Source organism: Elephas maximus, chromosome 18 (assembly GCF_024166365.1).
Source record: "Elephas maximus indicus isolate mEleMax1 chromosome 18, mEleMax1 primary haplotype, whole genome shotgun sequence".
Taxonomy (NCBI): Eukaryota; Metazoa; Chordata; class Mammalia; order Proboscidea; family Elephantidae; genus Elephas; species Elephas maximus.
Genome location: NC_064836.1, coordinates 29,315,397 through 29,323,034, shown reverse-complemented (window position 1 = coordinate 29,323,034; position 7,638 = coordinate 29,315,397).

Below are 7,638 nucleotides of genomic sequence, written 5' to 3'. Positions count from 1 at the left end.
TTTCGTCAGGTAGAAGTGAAAATTCCAAACTAAGAGAAGTAAATTATGTCTAATTGGAAAATGTGGCAAGGAAGAAGGATGGAAAACAGCAAGGAAGGAAGAAGACAGAAAGAAAGGAAAAGGCAAATTTATCTATGATTCCTCAATTTAAAACAAGTGATATAAAGATGTGAAAATCTTCCCTAAGCACTATCTTATCTCCTAATTTCAAAGTACAGACTTAACTATTATTTACATAAACTTGATGACTTTTAGGAAAGTCCATAAACTTTGGAAGTCACTGGGTAGTGCAAGTGGTTTGCATTTGGCTACTAACCTAAAGGTGCGTGTTTTGAACCTGCCCAGCAGTGCCATGGAAGAAAGGCTTGGCAATCTGCTCCAGGAAAGATTACAACCAAGAAAACTCTATGGAGAAGTTCCACTCTGTAACACATAAGGTTGCCATGAGTCAGAATTAACTTGACGGCAATGGGTTTGGCCTTGTTATAAACTTCTAAAACCCTGCACTTGAGCAATGCCCCACAAAGATTTTCAAGTTATACCTTTAGAATTAGGTCCAAGACATAGAACTTTGTTATTACTTTTTCTGTGAGAGAAACTATGGATAAATGGAGCTCAAAGGTTGCTGGGAAGGATGACAAATTTGTGTAACAGTCCCAGGGCTCATAAAGACACAGTGACAGAGATCCTTGGGCCTTCTCCCTGAGATTCAAAGATTTGGGGAACCTGTGGACGAGGACTTCAATGACCCAGACCAAGACCCAGGGTCACAGCAGGACAACAATTCCCAAAATTCAAACCCCCAAGCAGTGGACAGAGATGAGGCTGGGGGCTGGCTTCTGCACCCAGTGGACCCCTTGAGAGGCATCCATGGTTCTGGGTTTACGACAAGGGTCTTGGTTACCTAGTGGTGCTGTAAAACAAATACTACAAGTGGGTGGCTTCATGGAACAGAGGTTGATTTTCTCACAGTTCTGGAGGCTGAAAGTCCAAACCAGGGTCTCAGCCCTGTCAATTCCCTGCTTGTTGGTAGCCCTGGGTATTCCTTTGTTCCTTGGTGTTCCTCGCAGATGATAGCATACATCTCTGTGTCTATGCTATCCTTTATATAACTCAGAAGTGATCAGGTTTGGGATCCACCCTACACTGGTACGACCTCAACTGATGAAGCACATTATACTAGATTGCATTATGGAAGATGATTGCATTGCGTTACAATGGATTACATACACAGGTGTAGGGTCTAGGGTTCCAACACATATTTGGGGGAATCGCAATTCCATCCATGACAATGAGGGACACAGGAACCTCTCCTGACCCAGGAATCATGATGTCACTTTTTCCCTGAGGGAGTTCTGGCCAGGTTGGGCATATCACACCACCGGCTGAAGCAACATGAGGCAGAAGATGTGGTGGCTGAGGCTGACCAGGTGGGGCAGCTGCAGAGCAGTGAGGAGAAGAGTCTTGAGTCCTCTTTGAGCATCAGCTTCAAACCAGGTATCTGACTTCAGCCCATGCTTGTCCCATGTCCCAGCCTCACTTCTTGGCAGATAGGCCACAGGAAAGACAGGCAAGATTCTCATTCATCTATACAATGATGTCTTTGAGGCCCAGTCCTGAAACACCCTAAAAATGACTTAAATTCGCATAGAGAAATTCCCTAAAACTACAGTATGAAACAAAAAAACAAAACCAGTTGCCGTCAAGCTGACCCTGACTCATGGCGGCCCCGTGTGTGTCAGAGTAGAACTGTGCTCCACAGGGTTTTCAGTGACTGATTTTCCAAAAGCAGGTAGCCAGGCCTTTCTTCCAAGGCATCTATGGGTGAACTTGAATTTCCAACCTTTCAGTTAGCAGCTGAGCATGTTAAGCATTTGTACCACCTAAGGACTGTAAAGCTCCCGTGTAAATTCCAGTGATATACAGGTGTAATCCCCTTAAAAATAGGCAATTGACTTAAGTTTCTTTGAAACCAGCTTTTTTTTTTTTTACAGTATTTATTTTGTTTAGAGTTAAAATTTGCATACAGTGAAAAGCACAAATCCTAAGCGTACAATTTGATGAGTTTTAAAAAATGCATACACCTACACAATTCACACCTATGTTGAAATATGAGCCCTGGTGGCGGAGCGGTTAAGAGCTTGGCTGTTAACCAAAAGGTTGGCAGTTCAAATCCACCAGCCCATCCTTGGAAACCCTATGGGGCAGTTCTACTCTGTGCTATAGGGTCTCTATGAGTCAGAATCGATTAGACAGCAACGGGTTCTTTTGGGTTTTATGTTGATACAGAACATTTATTTCTATTACCCCAGAAAATTCCTTTTTGCTCCTTTCTAAGTTAATCTCCTCCCACTCCCAGGGGCAACTACTTTTCTGATCTCTTTTTTTTTTTTTTTCAGTTTTGCCTGGTCTAGAATTTTACGTCTGGAATCAAACAGTATAAGGTCATTTGTGTCTGCCTTCTTTCCTTCAAAGTGATTGTACCATTTTGCAGTGCATGAAACTTGCCATTGTTCCCTTAACTAATCATTGTTCCCTTTCTGTTAGACGTGGAGGTCACTCCTGGCTTTATTTGCGTTTCCCTTATGACTAAGGATGTTAAGCCCTTTGTCAAGTGCTTATTAGCTATTTGCATCTTTCTTTGTGAAGTGTTTGTTCAAATCTATTGCCTATTTTTTAACTGGGTTGTTTGTCTTTTTATGACTGAGTTGTACATGCTGAATGCAAGGTCTTTATCCAATACATAATTAGCAAATGTTTTCTTCCAGCATGTTACTTGCCTCTTCCTTTTCTTAATGGCCTCTTTTGATGAGCAGACATTTTAAATTTCAGTGCAATACAATTTGTCAATGATTTTTTAAAGTTTCTATTTTTAAGAAGCTGTTGGGACTATGGCTGGGGTTGCATTTAATTTATAGGCCAGTTTCAGGTAAATTGACATCTTAATAATACTGAATTTCTCAGTGCACCAGCATGATGTATCTCTTCGTGTTTCAGGTCTTCTTTCGTTTCCCTCAGTAATACTGCACAGCCTTCAGCAGTGTACATGTTTGCTCACTGTATTCCTCTGTATTTTATGTTTTTTTTTTTTCCACACTCACAGCCAACACTTATAATAGTGTCACCAACGTAAATTTCATTTGAAAGGAATGTGTATTCGCAGTTGTTGGATATAGGGTTCTATGCAAGGAATGAGATGCAGATGTTGACAGTGTTGTTTACATCTTTTTGGGTTTTTTTTGTACTGTTCTACCAACTGCTGAGAGAGCGATGTTAAAAACCTCTGACTTTGTAGACTTGCTTTTCTTCTTTTAATTCATGTATTTTGAAACTCTGCTATTACACACATACAAAGTTTTTATTGTCACACTTTCCTGATGGATTGAACTTTCTCAGTAATGTGATGTGTCTAGGTGTGGTTATCTTTCTATTTATTCCCTTTTGGGTTTGTCAAGCATCTCGGATCCCTAAATTTATTGGGATTTGGGGGATTTTCAGCCATTATCTCTTAAAAATTTTTTTTTCTGTCTCATTCTTTTTCCTTCCCTTCCGATTCCACTTACACATATGTAAAGCTGCTTGATATTATCCCGCATATCACAGAGTCTCTATTTTTTAAATTTTCTTCTCTTTGTTTTTCAGATTGGATCATTCCTAATTGCCTCTTCTCAAGTTTCCCAACACTTCTCCAATACTATGCTAATCCTACCCTGGGAATTTTTCATCACAGCTGCTCTACTTTTCAGGTCTAGACTTTTCTATAGTTTTGTTGCTCAGATTCCCCTTTGGTTCACTGATATCACGTATTTCCTTTTAGGTCTTTGAATGTATCTATGTTTTCTTTAACGTCCTTGTCTGGGTCACTTCAGAGTTGGTTTGCATTGACTTCCTTTTCTCTAACTGTTCTTGTTGTTAGCTGCTGTCATGTCAGCCCCTGAGTCATGGTGACACCACGCACCGCGGAATGCTGCCCAGTCCTGCACTATCCCCATGATTGGTTGTGGATTGGACTGTTTTCATTGGCTGATTTTCAGAAGTAGGTCACCAGGCCTTTATTCCTAGTCCCTCTTAGTCTGGAATCTCTGTTGAAACCTGTTAAGCATCACAGCAACCCGTAAGCCACACTGACAGATGGGTGTTGGTTACCCACGAGATGCATGGATCAGGAATTGAACCTGGGTCTCCCACATGAAAAGCGAGAACTCTACCATTGAACCATGATTGCCACTCACTTTCTCTAAACTAGAGGTCACACCTGCCTGTGTCCTTTTTTTATTCTATATCGGACATTGTGGATGATATGTTGTAGAGACTCTGGATTTTATTATCTTCCTCTGAAGTGATGAATTTTTTTTTTATTAACTTTTATTAAGCTTCAAGTGAACGTTTACAAATCCAATCAGTCTGTCACATATAAGTTTACATACATCTTACTCCGTACTCCCACTTGCTCTCTCCCTATTGAGTCAGCCCTTTCAGTCTCTCCTTTCGTGACAATTTTGCCAGCTTCCCTCTCTCTCTATCCTCCCATCCCCCCTCCAGACAAGAGTTGCCAACACAATCTCAAGTGTCCACCTGATATAATCAGCTCACTCTTCATCAGCATCTCTCTCCCACCCGCTGACCAGTCCCTTTCATGTCTGATGAGTTGTCTTCGGGGATGGTTCCTGCCCTGTGCCGACAGAAGGTCTGGGGAGCATGGCCGCCGGGATTCCTCTAGTCTCAGTCAGACCATTAAGTATGGTCTTTTTATGAGAATTTGGGGTCTGCATCCCACTGAATCTCCTGTTCCCTCAGGAGTTCTCTGTTGTGCTCCCTGTCAGGGCAGTCGATTGTGGCCGGGCACCAACTAGTTCTTCTGGTCTCAGGATGATGTAGGTCTCTGGTTCATGTGGCCCTTTCTGTCTCTTGGGCTCTTAGTTGTCGTGTGACCTTGGTGTTCTTCATTTTCCTTTGCTCCAGGTGGGTTGAGACCAATTGATGCATCTTAGATGTGAAGTGATGAATTTTGACACAGTTAACTTCACTGGATTCAAACTCCAGGCTCTACCTCCCCTGCCATGGGCAGCTGCTGAAATCCCCTTTCAGTTGTCATTTTCCACTAGGCTTCTCAGAATCTCACCACCCCCACCTCCCCCAACACACACACATATACAGTTCAGTAGTCAGTCAGCCAAGGATATTTTTTAACTTTATATTTTGAAATAACTGAAGACTCACAGAAAACTTTTAAAAAATGGTACAGAAAGTTCCCAACTATTATTTACATAATCATATTACAATTACCAAAATCAAGAAATTAGCATCGGTGGAATATTAACTAAACTACAGATTTTATTCCAATTATACCAGTTTTCCACAAATGTTCTTTTGGGGGGTTCCAGGATCCCATCCAGACCACTGTGTTACATTAGTTATGTCTCCAGTCTATACCAATCTGTGACATTTCCTCAGTTTTCCCTTGCCGTCCATGACCTTGACCCTTTTGAAGAGTACTGGCTGGTTTTTTGGTATAATGCTCTTTGATTTGGGTTTTCCTGACACTTTATCATGACTAGACTGAGGTTATGCACTTTGACAAGCATACCACAGAGGTGATGTGCCATTCTCAGTACAAGGGGTACATAACGTTAACCTTGATCGCTTGGTTAAGGTAGTGTCTGCTGGGTTTCTTCACTGCAAGTTTATTATTTTCCTCTGTGGGTTAATAAATAACTTGGCGGAGTTACTTTTAGACTATGCAAATATTGTTTGTCCTCAGACTTTCACTCACTAATTTTTAGCACCCATTGGTGGATCTTGCCTGCCAATAACTACTATTGTGGTATTTTAATGGTGATTTTTCTATCTCTGTCCTTCCTTCTACATTTATGAATTGGAATTTATCTGCAAGGAAGAGCCTTCCTTTCTCATTTATTAGTCAATTATTTGTTTATATCATAATGGACTCATAGACATTTACTTTATTCTGTGGGTTGTAATCCAGTACTGTTGTTATAACCCGTTGCTACCCAGTCGGTTACGACTCATAGCAACCCTATAAGACAAAGCAGAACTGGCCCATAGGGTTTCCAAGGAGCAGCTGGTGCATTCCAACAGCTGACCTTTTGCTTAGTAGCCGAGTGCTAAACCACTGTGCCACCAGGGCTCATAATATATATATATTTTTAATATATATATACTAAACCAAAAAAAACAAACCCATAGAGTCGATTCCAACTCATAATGACCCTATAGGACAGAGTAGAACTGCCCCCTAGAGTTTCCAAGGAACGCCTGGCAGATTTGAACTGCCAACCTCTTGTTTAGCAGCCGTAGCACTTAACCACTATGCCACCAGGGTTTCCATATATATGTGTATATATATACGCATACACACACACACACACACACACACACACACACATATATATATACCTGTACCTTTTTTTTTTTTTTTTTGCTTAACTTGCTCCAGATTTGGCTATTAGGGCCTCTTTCAGGTAAGGACCTGAGCAGTGTTGACACCCAGATTTGGGGGCTTGCTCCTCTGTGACCTTCCCCCCAGAACTCCCCTCCCTCCACTTTCCTATCACTCTGTTGCCCCAGACTCTGTCCCCTGGCTCCTCAAGCCAAAACAACTTTGTTTTTCTGCTTGAATTCAAGCTGTTCCATGCTGTGGGGGCTGTCTTTTCCTTATCTAGATATTCTAATTGTTACCTGTGGGCGCATAATCTGATACAAGGATACAAGCTACCCAACAATTATTGAAAATCATTTTACTGTTTTTTTTTTTAATTGTGATAAAAATATACATAACAAAACATTTGCCAGTTTATGCATTTTTGCCTGAACAACCCAGCGACACGGATTATGTCTATCAGGTTGTGCCCCCGCTACCACTGTCCTTTCCCAGATGATCCCACTGCCCTGGACAGGAAGTGGGCGCCCCACGGAAAGATCCTTTCTTTCCCTTTCCCTCTGCCCCTGTTAACCACCATAAGCTTGGTTTGTAAACCCTGGCCTATTTCATGTCAGTGAGATCATATGGTATTTGTCCTTTTGGGACTGACTCACTTCACTCAGGGTGACGTTTTCAAGGTTCATCCATGTTGTGGCACGCATCAGGACTTCATTGCTCTTTATGGCTGGGTAATGTTCCATGGTGCATATACACCACATTTGGTTATCCACACACTGTTGGTGGACATTTACGTCCTTTCATTCTTTTGGCTATTGTGAATAACGCTGCAGTGAACATTGATGTACAAGCATCTGCTTTTGTTTCTGCTTTCAATTCTTTGGGGTACATAGGAGTGAGAAGCTGGGCCATATGGTAGTTCTGTGTTTAACTTTTTTGTTTTGATCATGCTTATCTTTAATTTTTTATTGTGCATTAGGGGAAAGTGTACAGAGCAAATTCCCAATTCAATAGTTGGACATTGGTTTCATTCCCCACAATGTGTCAGCACTCTCCCCATTTCCGCCCCGGGTTCCCCATTTCCTTTCATCCTGATTTTCTATCGCTTCCTGCCTTCTCATCTTTGCTTTGGGGCAGATGTCACCCTTTTGATTTCATATAATTGATTGTTCTAAAGAGCATGTTCCTCATGGCTGTTACTGCTTATTTTATGGGCCTATGTTTAACTTCTTGAGAAC